The following is a 12760-nucleotide window of genomic DNA, read 5'->3' as shown; positions in this document are numbered from 1 at the left end:
GAAGTGATCTGTGGTCCCTATGTTCACTTTTCCCCTCATTTTCCTGGAGAGCCTTTCACAGCACATTTGGTTTGTGCTGATCCTGTTCTCCAATCTGCAGTGAGACAAAGATGTTTTGGGGCTAAAGAGCAAACATGCTCAGCCTGGGTGCTGTGCATGTGCACACACCAGCATGGATCAGATGTGACTTGCTGAAACAGTACTTGTGTTCAGGGTCAAATGTGCAGATGTTTTATTGACACTAAGAATAAATATAGACTTTTACAAAGGACATGTGCTATTAATTAGATTTAAAACTAATTTTTCAGGAAAAAATAGAGTAAAATCTATGGAAAAATATAGTTGTGCTTTTTGTGGTGTTGTAAAAGTTAAGGCAAATGTGTTTTAGTGTAATATTGTCTATGTCCTGCATGTGTCTTGCCTTGATAGCTGCTCCTGAACAGGCTTTATCTTAGAGAAAGCAGATCAAACCCTACCAGAACTACCAAATTACTGTAAGAAATAGAATTTCAAATGGATTTTGGTTTACCTCCTTCTTCCTAAACATAACAAAAATCCTTATTGTAAGGTATATATCAATGCTGAATAACTTTGAAGAATGTCTTCATGCAGGAGTGACTTAAGTTTGCAGCCAGCATAGTACAGATCTGCCTTATTATTGCAATGGCTTTGGCTTATCTATTATTAAAAGTCTCAATTATTTTGGCTTCAGCAATTTTAAATATGGTTGCAGAGACATAGAATTTGAAATTTTGTTGTCCAGGAGGCACTACTTTTAAGTTCATAAACTTTAGAAAGTTTTAAATTGGAGAGAGGAAGTTAACTTGAATGGTGAGACTAAACAGAGTACTGATTTTCTGTGGGTGATTTCAACTTTGCAAGTCATTCAGTTTGTTTGAGCTCTTATGAATCAGCAGAGGAGATTAATAAATTGACACCAAATGTGATCTTTTGTAAGTGATAGTCATACAATCACAGAATGGTTTGAGTTGGGCCTTTAAGATCAACCAGTTCCAACTGCCCTGGCATGGGAAGGGACACTTTCCACTAGACCAGACTGCTCAAAGCCCCATGAAACCTGGACTTGAACATTTTTGGGTGTGGGGCATCCACAGCTTCCCTGGGGAACCAGCTCCAGTGCCTCACCACCCTCACAGCAAAGAAAAAGCCATTCCCCCTTGTCCTATCATGACATACCCTGGTGAAAAGTCCCTCTCCAGCCTTCCTGTAGGCCCCCTTTAGTACTCCAGGTCTCAGAAGAGCAGAGCAGAGGGGCAGGATCACCTCCCACATAAGGAAACCTTTAAAACCGTAGGGACTGTCATACTGGGTAAGACTGAGCTCTGGGTAGCTCAATATCTTGGATGCCAGTCAGCTGCTTCATGTCACCTGCTGTGTGGTGGAATAGCCCCCAGCAGCTCTTGTCCTGATGTCTGGCAGTTTGGCTCTTTCCTGGTTAGAGTCCCTTCCATGCTGTTGGATTTTGGAGTTTTAGCCACAGTTATAGTTGATTTTCCTGATAGCTCTGCATGACGTTATGCGTGTTCCAGTGCTTTCCGAGCCAAGAGAGCTGCCCTGCTGTGTCTGCTCACAGCTGCCTTCTGTGGATGGTGATCAGCATGGTTGGGGAGCAAGGCTCTCCCTGTGAGAAGCAGAGAGGGTGGCCAGCCCATCACACCTTGACTTCTGTGTTAAATGCTGAGGGCTGACAATCAAAGAGTAGGAATGGATGTTTCCTGTGGAAGCTGCCTCCAGAGAGGGATGTGGAGACTGCTCTATATAAAAAAAAAACTCCTCAGGACACATTGGAGCTGACCAGGAAGAGAAACAGAAGATGAGAAAACACTACACAAAGGTGAGGTTTGAACCAACACAAAGATGGGAGCAACGCTGGGGAAAAAAAACGTTTTTAGACACTAGATCAAAGGACCTACACTGAAACCCAAAAGGGTACATAAGCTTCAATTCCCCTTACTAAGTCCAAGAGAAAGAGGTTACTGAAACTTTTACATCAGATCCCATAACGAGAGGAAGGATTGTTAGAGACCCAGGTGGAGAACTGTAGATATAAACAAACTTCCTGATAGGAAAAAGCAGTTGCATGGCAGAGGAAACTACAACAGGCTTGAGTAGCTATCCCTGACTGCATACAAAAGGTGTGGAAATGTGGACACTGACTATGGGCAGCACTGACTGTTCCTTCTGTTCTGGTGTGCTGTTGACCTGGGTCTTGCTGGGGTTTTACCCTTTTCCTATCACTGATTGACTCTGGGATTGTGGATTTGCAGGACAACAAAGTTTGGGGGCTTGCCCAGCATCAGTACTCCTCAACACCCCTGCACTTGAGATCTGAACCTTTTGTCTAATGCTCCACTTAGAAGTCTTGGCCTCTATGGGGAAGTGGGAGAAGTATAGCACTGCCCAGTCTGATTTCTATAGTCGTGGCTATAAAAAACCCTGTGTGGTTACTGACTCCTTGGTTGCTGCAAAGTGATTTTGAAAGTACTGGAGTTGTAGCAGCTACACCTTCCTCTTCAACTTGCCTTTTTCTTTTTTCTTTGTTTAAGTTAGTTGCTGTGGCACTTCTACCCATATCACAGCAAATGAAACTAAGTACAAGTAATATCTATTGGCTTGCTGCTCTTTTGACTGTACATTCAGCAATGAGGACAAAATTTTGTTGGTACCAAAGACTTCAGCGCTTACATTGTCATTTATAGCTCACAGCTGAAATTCATGCCCCTCACTGTTCCTGGTATCAACAGCTTCCCTTGAATAACTGATGTTACTGAGTTGTTAACACTCACACTGTATTTGGTGATGTCTTTGGGGCACAGCAAAGCTGATCATATAATTTACCACATCTTTATGTCCTGGATATAAGGATAAACCTCTTTCCCATGAAGACATTGGAACAGGTTGCCCAGAGGTTGTAGTCTCTCTCCTTGGTGGGTTTGACTAGACTGGAGAACAGAAAGTAACATGGTCTGACTTCAGAGCTGTGCCTGCTTCAGACAGGTTTCTGGACATGAGATCTTTTGAGAGATGTTTCTGACCTGAATTCAACCTATGATCCCACAGAGTTGGCACATTTGCTTGCAGCAAAATATTTTTTCTAATGCAGTACATGGAATTTACCCAGCATTTCCCTAAATCTCAACTAAGAATAAGGAATCCAGGCTATGTGAATGTAGTCCTTAGCAAACATGTCATTTCAAGGCTTTTCCTGCTGTAGGTTCATTCACCATGACTACTACTCTCATTTGGGTCCTGTGGTTGAAAAGACCATTCTCCTCAGTTTTTTCCATGTCTAGATTCTGGTATTTCTCTCTGAAATCTGTGAGGCTTCAAAACCAATAGCTCATCTACAACAAGGAAGATGTCTACTCAGTCCAAGGAAGATATCAGCTCAGCTGATACTGCTCAGGCAGACACGTGCACTTTTGTGCACTTTCTTCTCCAGCAGTAGAAAAGACAGACAAAAAGGACAGAAAGGATGGCAGATATCATCTTTGTGGTTTGGGCATTCTTACTTTCCTCAGTGGCTCATATCTAGGTCATTTGGATCATACCTTTGGACTCAAGAGGAAACAAGCCACTGCAATGTTCGTGTGTGCCCAAGGGCAAGGGTTATTCCTAAGAGGCCAAGAAAAAAGCCTTTTCCTGGATTTGAAGGACACCAGTCCCTGGTGCTCTTAGGATTTTGTTCATAGTGGCAGCTCTTGTCTCAGTAAACCCAGTGTTTTGGGACTTGACAAGAGCTGACACCACCCTCTGTATCAGGAAGCAGTTTCCTGTGTACCAGTGATTTCTCAGAAATTGTTCTAGGCTGGTGCCTGTGTGGGTGTTTCTGATCCCTGGGCCTGGACAACAAAACACCTCCAATTTTAGTTGTTCAAGATGAAAATTGAATGTGAGGTCAAGTTTCTCTTTGGTATATAATTAAATTCACATCCTTTGCTTCAGATAAGCCATGAGCCTGAGACCACCTTTCAGACCTTTCTGTGTGTCCTGTACATCTCTGCTCTCCAGCATATACCTCCTGTTCTTCTTTTGGGCAAGGGCATTAGGAAATTCAGAAGAAAGCCCACATGTATGATCTTAACAGGTCACGGTCAGCCCAGGCAGTTCATTTGTCCAGATCTCCTGAAGCTCTCACTCTAATCTCCAACAGCAAGGGCAAGTTGTTCAGCTTTCCTGAATGACAGCATCTCTAAATCTCACCTGGAATATTGGTTGGTCAGCTTCCACAGGGATGGGTTCTTCAAAGTCAAACCAAACTCCCCCAAGGTTTCAGTTATATAAGGTCAAATATTAATGAAAAAAAAAAGCAGGGATATGTGTGGAGTTTTCTGTGGTGGCAGAACACTGTGGTATTTCTTAGCAGAGTCAGACATTTGTAACAGATGCATGTATGCTCCCAGAGAGTGTATATGGCCAACACATCTCCAAGAGCCAAGTCTGAGGAACTAACCATTCTTTCCCAATAAATATCAAAAATGGGGAATGATGGATGGTTTAATCAGGCCCATTGCATAATTTACTCTGGGGTGGACCGTTCACATTTTTTCCAAATGTGTCTCTGCACAAGGGCTTTTCTTGATCCTTAATTCTCCTCACTCTTATCTGAAATGCCATTATTCTCTGTTGCTCTCTGTGGAAGGCGTGACCAGAGCCTCACATGACAGTGCAGGCAGAAGCACTGCTGCCTGCTCTGCACCACCACAGTCCTCTCCCTTGTCTCCATCCCTGCCTTTCAGAAACTAGAAGAGCTTGTTTGGTTTTTTTTTTAACAAAACTGCTGAACTGTCTCCTGTAATACCCTATTATCCTATCCTGCTGCAACGTACTGCTTTTGATTTTTGCTTGGCTGGTTTGCTAGCAAACCCCTTTTACATGTATACGTACTGCAGTGGCATGCCAAGAGGCGAGCAGAGATATGTCTGTCCTGCTACGTGTCTGGCAAAAACAAACCAATCCTTTTATCACCAAACGAGATGTCATTATAGCCACCCTCTGGCCTCTCCCTCAGAAAAATGAGGCTCAAAAAAAAAAAAAAAAAAAAAATTAATTTATTTATCAGGTTAATTGCAACTTCCACTTATTGCCCCCAGCCTAAATCACTGCATTGTCTGTTGCAGCGGTCAGACATCTACTTATTTTTTGCTTTTATTATTAGCATGAGAAAACTCAATTACAGGCGAGCATGCATGCATACACAAACACACAGTAGTAGGTCTGTGCTGATGTTCTTAAAGATACACATCTGCTGATACTAAAAATAGCTCCTTGTCAGCAGCTTGGTAATTTTAGGCTCAATGAGAATTCATCCCCATGGTAACTGTACAGTTGTTGAATCATTTATTATTTGAGCTTCAAAATCACAACAGTGCTGGCAATTTTCATCCTCTGAACATTTTTAAGGACCTTTTGCAGTGTTGCAACACTCCTTGCTCCACACCATCAATATTTATCAAGTAAAAAGCTGTAGCCCTTGAACTGACTACCTGCTTCTCTTTCAACATAGTGGGGCTGGGATACTCGATAGTAGGACGGCAGTTTAAATAGGTTTCACTTTTGTGATAGCAGCAGCCCCGTGGTGTGGCTGTTTGGCCAGGGATGGTACACACGAAGCCTTGCAAATTCCCAACTGGTAAAATGAAACTTTAAAGTGTCAACCTAAGCCTTGGTCTTTGTCTCAAGAGCCAGAAAACAAGATATCTCAGGTCTCTGTGTTGCAAGAGGTTTTGTAGATAAGAGGCTGTTAGTTTTTAACCTCTTGGATAGACGCTGTTGACCCCAAGCCGGTGGGGGGGACACACTGCCTGGCTTTGTGGAGATAAAAGCTGTTTGCACTTTCCCTCGCTTGCAGATAATGCTCATTAGCCATCTCGTGCTAAACCCAAGAGAAGTCAGACCACTAGGCTAGCAAAGAGCAAGGTGAGACTCAGGTTCCCTGAGACCAGGGGTTGCTCAGACTCTGCTGTCACGGAGTCTCCAGAAAGTGGGACCAGGGTGAGATCTGCAGGGTGGGGCAGGAGGTACTGAGTGAGCACCATCAGGCTTGAAACAACAGAAATCACTCAGCAGCAGAAACACTTCCATAGCACACAAATTGCAGTGAAACGGGGTGCCAGAGACTGATTTCAGGATGGTCTAAATCACAGACACCAGCTCTCTCACCAGCTGCATGCGTGACTTTTGTTGCCTTGTTGCTGGCCATTAGATTTACTGGAGTGCACAATACAGAGAGAGCTGTTACGTTTTGGGTAGAAGAGGTTCAGTCCCTTTCAGTCTGACAAACTGGGATGTGAAAGACTGACCCAGAAACACAGACGCTATTCCCAGGTGCCAGCAGTTGTAACGTGATACACTTCACAGAGCTGATTCTCCTGGGTTAAAACATTGTAGCTATTACATACTGTCACGACTGATGCCGTATTTTTAGATCAAATGCATTTTAATTGTGTGAGCTTTGAAGAAGCTCTTGGACAAGGTAATCTGCAAGGTGCTTTGAAATTGCCTTTTGTCTTATTAGTTCAGTTGAGTTGAACACAACAAAATAAGAATGTGCAGGCGCCCTTTACAGCTGCTGTGCAGCTGCCTTCCACCTTGAGCAGCTTTCTGTAAATCTGTCAGTACCCAAAGTGTGTTGTGCATCACCCTGGCAGGATTTGTCAGGTGATCCTGGTGTGCACTGCGGGGAGAGCCAGCGTCTGCCATCAAGGAAAGCCCAGTTTCCCCTCCAGTGCAAGTGTATGATCCCCACTGATGTCAGTTCAAGTCACCTACATGCCAAGAGACAGTGCAGTGGTTTTCTCAGAGACAGGAGCAGGAGGAAGTGGTCCATCCACAAACCAGCTTCCAGCTCTGAAGTTGTCTCCTGGAAAAGAGGTAGCTATTCTTTATTCTTTATTCTTTATTCTTTATTCTTTATTCTTTATTCTTTATTCTTTATTCTTTATTCTTCATTCTTCATTCTTTATTCTTTATTTATTCTTGCATCTGGTTCCTCAGTCTGCTCATTTAGTTAAACCGGAAATGTCCTTCCTTCCAGTTGGTTCAGCTGCTGTACATTTATCCCAGAGCACACACAGAGAGAGATTTGGAAGACACTGCCTTTTTATATTTCCACCTACCAGGCTGCATCTTCTCAGGTTGGGAAGTGCTCTCTGTGGCCACAGCCTCAGCTGCTGGAGGCCATGCCAGGTCTCACTGGGCCTCAGACAGACATGTCAATAGCAGAATCACTTGCTTGTAGCAACAAAAAAGCTGGTCACAGCTCAGAGGTTTTATAATGAGTTGAGAGGTGAAGAAAATCACCTGCACAATAGGCCAGAAGTGGAGTTTATTCTCAAACCCTTTGTGGCCAAGAGTTTGGTTTCAAGCAGTTTTTCCCACTAGCCACAGTGCTGGATGAGTGGTTTGATGCCCATGAAGATGGGTTGGCTGTGCCAGAGGCTCCCATCTTTTCCCAAACATTGTTTTCCTTTTTTCCTGACGAAGGATGAAGATCTGACCAATGACCTTAAACATGCTGTTACTGCCCTGAGGTGTACAGCTAAGCACAGCACCCAGTTTTACACTATCACTATTTATTTATTTTTACCTCATTGTACCTTTTGGATCCTGCTTGGGGAGCAGTGGGGGGAAGAACATCCGCAGTGATGGTGTGTGATGCTCCAGTGGCACTGCAGACCAAGGGCCCCCACAGCCCGTGAGCTCCCCGGGTGGTTGTGACCTGCACAGCCACCACCCGAGGTGCCTGCACAGTCAGAAGCCTTCCCCAGGCACCAGCGAGGCTGTTACTGAACCTGCAGAGCAGCTGCAATTGGTGACTATGCATGGAAAGGAGACCCAGCCTGCCTGAGACTTCGAGTTCAGGTTGGGTTTGAAACACTGGGTACAGTCTCCTTGAACATAGGCTGCTTTTTAACCTGAAGTCAGAAGGAAATAATGAACATGTCATGCCATTCCATACTATTTTTTGCAGTCACTGTCAGAGAAAGAATCTAGTGTTAAAGCTGGTGTCTCAACTCTGCCTTACTAGTCTTTCCCATCTGGTTGTAACTGTATTTCAGGGATGGCTCACAAGCCGTGGGGTGCTCTAGTAATGTCACTCTGTCACTTTGTGCTTACTCTGTGATAGCTTATAAGTGACATTTTCTCCATGTAATATCCCTTCCCACTTCACCTGAAGGCAGACTTGCATAGCCTGAAACTTTTTAATACACGGGCTGCTTTGTTCTGAATCTCACACTCCAAGTTACACATCAGTCTCCTAAAAAAATGCAGGTGAAGCGCTGCTGTGCTCCTTTTCATGTGGTGAGCATGTGGCAGACGCTGCTGCTGCCTGTGGGACTGCTGGGGAGGCTGCAGCACAGACACCTTCCTCTGTAACCTAATGCTAGTAGGTTGTAGCCTCTTTGATGTAGGGGCTGAGACTGGAAGCTAAGCGAAGACATGGATGATCCTTTGTTTTCTGGAAGCCAGAGGAGCGAGTGGAGGGACACACAGACAGCACAGACAGAGCCAATAGTCTCAGTATTGCAGTAACTGCCCCTGTGCATGGAAGAACACAAGACATGGGATTTGGTGGTAAAGATCTCAGAGCAAGCACTCACAAAATCCCATTCTGCTGCTGATGCTTCTTTATACAAAGATGGATAGATTCTGTCTGCTGGCGTCAATGTGTAGCAGCTCTCTAAAAAGCAAACCAGGCTTACTGATTAAGTAGGCCATCTTTAATTTTCTCTGCACTCATTTCTGTACATGCTCATTTCATTCCTGTGCTATTATGGTGGGCTCTCACTGCTAAGTGCACTTAAATGTGACTGCAGCCATGTGAGAGAGGACTCTCCTCTGTCCCTTTCTCCCTCTGTCTCTCCCCATCAAGGATCTCACTGCAGCTGAGTTCTTACAGCCCCAGCTCCTACCCAAACACCAGCAGCAATCCAAAGCAGGGCCTCAGCACTCCCTCACCAGGTTCCCTGAGTGTGGTGAGCCCAGGACCATTCTTTTATTACCAGTCAGGCTCACAAATCAGCATGAGATTAGTCATTAATTGCTTGAGCAGACAAGGCTTGTAGCTTTTGAGGCCCAAACTGCTTCTGCATTTGATTTCTCTTCTGCAGTGCAACAAGACTGGGTGGGATAAGCTTCTTCCCCCCACCTGCCCATCACGGGAAATCTTGACTGAGTGTGAGATGATTTGATGTGCTTGTGCTGTCATCAGGGTGAGAGCCTCCAGCTGGTCTGCCCTAAATTCCCCCTGATTCATTGCTTCATTCAGGCTATTTCATTATACATACATAGAGCCTGTGATGCTCTAGTGACAGACCTGTGTTGTTGATGGTGCTCCTTGGTTCTGCACTGCTCATTCCTGGCTCAGCTCTGGGTCTCCCTTGTGTGTGCAGCCACCACCGTTGATCCAGCTCCAAACTGTGTTCAGTAATAGCCAACTATAGAGCAGTTAAAGATCTCCATTGCTTCTCTATGCTCAAGAATGCCATGAACCCTCAGGGCTATGCCCAGGACCCAAGGTGGTGTGTGGTGGCACAGGGCTGGGTGCAAGCATGGCTGGTGAGGAAGAAGGGATTTTCAAAGGGGGTTGCTCTCATAGCATGAAATCATGGCCCCAGGGTATGATTAGGGGCATAGCTTGTAGGCAGAAGTGATATCTTTCATTAACTGAAGAGATAAAGTTGAAAAAAACCCCAAAGTTTGGGTGTGAGATGGTATGATATTTCTGTGTTTCAGACAGTTTGTCATAGGCAATGAGAGCCAGTCAGGGTAGGGCTTGCTGGAGTTTATGAGAGCTCCTTGCTCAGCTATGGCTCCTCAATCAGTCATCTCCCTTGAGCCCAGCCAGCCTGATGTGTGCAGCCACATTTCTCACAGGAATAAATGGAGTAAATGGAGAAGTGAGATCGGTATTTAATAACTTTTCTCAGCGTGGTCACAGATTTTTCAGCTGTTTTCCAGCTTGGTTCTGTAGGCAGTGCTTTGGCTGTATGTCCTTTCAGCAGGGTTTGCTGTGACTCTGTTACTGCAGTGTCTCATTTCAGGAGCTCCCAGAGCAGACCAGAACTACATTTCCTGGGGAGATGCAGGTAATACACCAAGGAACTGCCACACTGACACGCAAGAGCCACAGGAGAACAGTTTTTATCACCACTCTCCCTTTACACCATGAAAACAATTTTTTTCCTTTGTTTCCTTTAGTACAGCATGACCTTCCATCAGCTTCACAAACCAAGCAGGGCAAAGGTGGCAATGGTGGGTGAAAGCAAACTCATCTTGCTTACACTTGCTCTGACTGCCCAGACTTGTTTGCCAAGTAGCCCATCTGTGACCCATGGTGTGTAAAAGGATCACTTGGCTCCTTTCTGGGTGAGGATACAAGAGAGCACAGTTGTTTACATGTCCATTCAAGTGATTGACGATTAACAACAACAAAACAAGGAGTTTGTATGGCCCGGCGAGCTGAAGTCCGTGCCTGTCAGCACATGCTGAGATAACCAGTTGTTTTGAGGGTGTGGCAAGCCCAGCAAACACAAGCTCCTTCCCTGAGGACAGCACCAGAAAGGGACACAGTCTGGATGGGAGATGCTGGGGAGTGGACCATGCCTGCCCTTTGTTGTCCTCTCTCCCGGGGCAGCACTTTGACATTGGCAGAGGATGGTTGGTGCTTTGGGTCTCCTTTCACCCCTTCCCTCCCAGAGAGGGGCACAGCCCAACTCTACCCTATTCCCAGCTCCAGAGAGGCCAAGGATGTGACTCTGGGAAAAGCAAAACAGGGCAGAGGTGGGAGCATCGAAAAAGAGAATTCAAACACATGAGCAATAGATTCACATCTCAAGTTCAATCAATACTCTTAACCTCAAGAAAGTTACATTGTGGAATTGGACTTTCATCTTTACTGATGGAGTCTCAGGCTTTCCTGCTTAAATAAATAAAATTGCCTCTAGCTGAGAGCCTGCCTAACTGAGATAATGGAGATATTAAGGGATAGCAAAGCTGTGAGATTGGCCAACTAATTTTGCAAGAAGAAAACAGAACATACACATTTCCCCCTTTTGCAGGAAACATTTCTAGCTTGTTTTCTAAACCATACCCACATTATAACAGGGAAAGAGTGTTCTAACCAGCTTAAGGTTAAATAATATTTAAGGTTGTAATGAATTTAAACAGAGACATATTGAAAAGGAATATAAAGATTCAGTTCTGAAAATACAGAATCCAAAAAATTCCCAAATGTGAGGGAGCTTGTGAAAAATAGCAAAATATATATGACCTGAATTAGGGGCTAAGATGTACAGCTAACTTTATAATATCTGAGGTCAGGGCATGGTCATAAGAAAAAAGCAGTATCATCACAAAGATGAACATCTGAAGCATCTGAAGAGGACATCTTGTCCACATCTGTGCCTGACAGTGGGACCAGTTATACCAGTGCCACTTCTGATAAGTGCTTGGCCGACCAGTCCCAAAAGATTAGTGGGGTGGAGACTCTGCAGCCTCCCCAGGCACTTCAGATCAGTATTTAGCTACTGCTGGTAGGAGAAGGTTTGTTCTGAACCCTTAATCCCTGCCTGTAACTCCATCCCTCACTCCTGGGAAGAATTTATTCCTGCTTTCTTCGTAGCCACATTTTTTAATATACTGTGCTCATAGCTCTCCCCAGCCTCCTTTCACCACACTAAGCAATGCTAATGCCTTCAGCAGGTCTAGGGGAGTTGTTTTCACACTGCCTCTCTTCACTCCACAGTTTTTGAGCAAATTGTTTGGTTGTTTGGTATAAGTTTTTGCTGAAGTTTTACAGTTACACTGTAGAGAATACTTGGAAAACTACAAAGGCATCCCAAACAAGAAATCCACTTGTGCAATGCAACATGATGTTTGTTTTTGGAGAAGTAGTTAATTATTTTCACATTCAGTTTGTGATTTATATTTCCAAACCTTTTCTGCCCTAGTGCTTCCCATTCCCTCATTGTCTGCCTCTATCTGCACACTTCCTGCACAGTTAATAAATTCTATTCCCCCATCAGTGCCCTAGTGGCCTATATAGGCTAATTTTCCATATGCACAACTACTAAATTGTACCTGTGCTACATAATTAAAGGTAGAACCACTTTCACAGAAGGAAAAATTGGAAATGCCAATTAAAAGTATTTTGCATCAATTAATCATGTTCAATGTACTCATGTTTAAAGAACAGTGATTTAAGAGAAAAGGCCCTGTCAAATACTTTAGACTGTAACACTGACATTTTCTAGGATAAAATGTAAATCTAGATTACTATGGCTGTAGTAAGTGGAGGGTTGCACCAAGGAAGAAGAAGGGCAAAGAAGAATTAAAAGGGGTGAGGGGAAATTGAGGTTTTTTTAGTTAGATACTAGAAATGAGATTATCACTTGCCCCGGTTGGAAGAATTTTTCTACTTTGTCACCCCACCACCCTCTTCTGTTTTTTCTTCCCTGTATCTTCAGGGATACCAAGGCTCTGTTCTGTATTTGGGTTCACAGTAACTAAAAACTCCTACAGCACCACCTACCTAGAGTGCTTGTATTCCTCAGTTCTGCAATATTTTTTCTGAATGTGCCAAAGAACCTATCCAATCTGCTACTTTTAGCCCCATATCTCTTCATTTCAGGGTTTCCTTCTCCCTTTCTTCAGCACAAATGAGGATTATAATTGCCATGGAAAGGTGTAGTGATCTACTCCTGTGCCTGAAGCCCAGTCCCAGGGCTGGCAGGAC

Source organism: Zosterops lateralis (genome assembly GCF_965231275.1).
Source record: "Zosterops lateralis genome assembly, chromosome: 1".
In the NCBI taxonomy this organism is placed as follows: domain Eukaryota; kingdom Metazoa; phylum Chordata; class Aves; order Passeriformes; family Zosteropidae; genus Zosterops; species Zosterops lateralis.
This window is presented reverse-complemented; position numbering follows the sequence as displayed.